Source organism: Camelus bactrianus, unplaced genomic scaffold (assembly GCF_048773025.1).
Source record: "Camelus bactrianus isolate YW-2024 breed Bactrian camel unplaced genomic scaffold, ASM4877302v1 HiC_scaffold_154, whole genome shotgun sequence".
NCBI lineage: Eukaryota > Metazoa > Chordata > Mammalia > Artiodactyla > Camelidae > Camelus > Camelus bactrianus.
In genome coordinates, this window is record NW_027413924.1 from 971805 (window position 1) to 972972 (window position 1168).

Below are 1168 nucleotides of genomic sequence, written 5' to 3' on the forward strand. Positions count from 1 at the left end.
GTTAGCCCAGCTGGGCTTTTCCTTCACAGTGTAAAGCGGAGAAGGAGAGAATTCTGTACAAACAGACCTCGATGAAAAGAATCCTCACCCTCTTTTAGGCCCCCACCTCAACACACGTGCGCGCACACGCGCGCACACACACACACACACACACACACACACACACATGCATGCACGCACGCGCGCGCGCGTATAGTTACTCCTGTTCTCTCTCTTTCTCTCTCCCTCTTCCTTTCTTACTGATTTTTTAAAAATGTTTACTGATAACACAGAAAAAAATTGCTTAAATCTTGTCCAGGAATGATATTCATTTTTGAAAACATGATATATATTGTAAAGGATTTGGGCTCCCTTAGAAAAATCCCAGTCCAGGCACGATTGTATAGCACCTCCTTTCACTTTCAAGTGTCTCATTTCAGACAATAAAGTAGCCAGTCATCTTCCTTATGCATGACCTTTGTAACTGGCACAAGTCAAACGGCACAAAATTCAGACCCAATCTCCTGATCCATATGATTCTCATATTCTTTTTTTTTTTTTTTTTTTTTTTTTTTTTAGCGAGTCCAGAAGCTATGGGTCTGTGCCAACCACCCGTGGCTGTTCACTATCCAGCATTTCTTCCATTATCTTTATGTTGTCCTGTTTCTTGGAAGTATTAGTGCAGCTACTTTTCCCGATGGTCTGTCTCTGTCTCTGTCTCTCACTCTTTTCTCCTTCTTTTTTTTGGGGGGGGGGGAGGAGGGGGATGGGTTTGATTAGGTTATTTATTTATTTTAATGGTGGTTCTGGGGATTGAACCCAGGGCATCATGCATGCTAAGCAGGCACTCTAACAATGATCTATATCCTTCTCTACACCGCCCCCCCGACCCTCCAGCACCCCCCCCCCCGTCCCCGGCCAGGGCCTGTCTTTGCTCAACCCAATAGAAAAGCATTTATGTTTTGCCAGTTTCCTGGGTCCTTCTTTGTTTCATAAAACTGAGAAGAAATACACGTGGAAGTTCTCTCCTATGAATTGAACAGACTGAAGATCCTTTAAATAACCAAATGAGGTGGAAGTGCAGAGAGTACCATACGGGAACACACCGAGGCACATCGTCATCAAATTGACCAAAATTAAGGATAAGGAGAAAATATTAAAATGAACGAGAGAAAAGCAACAAATAACA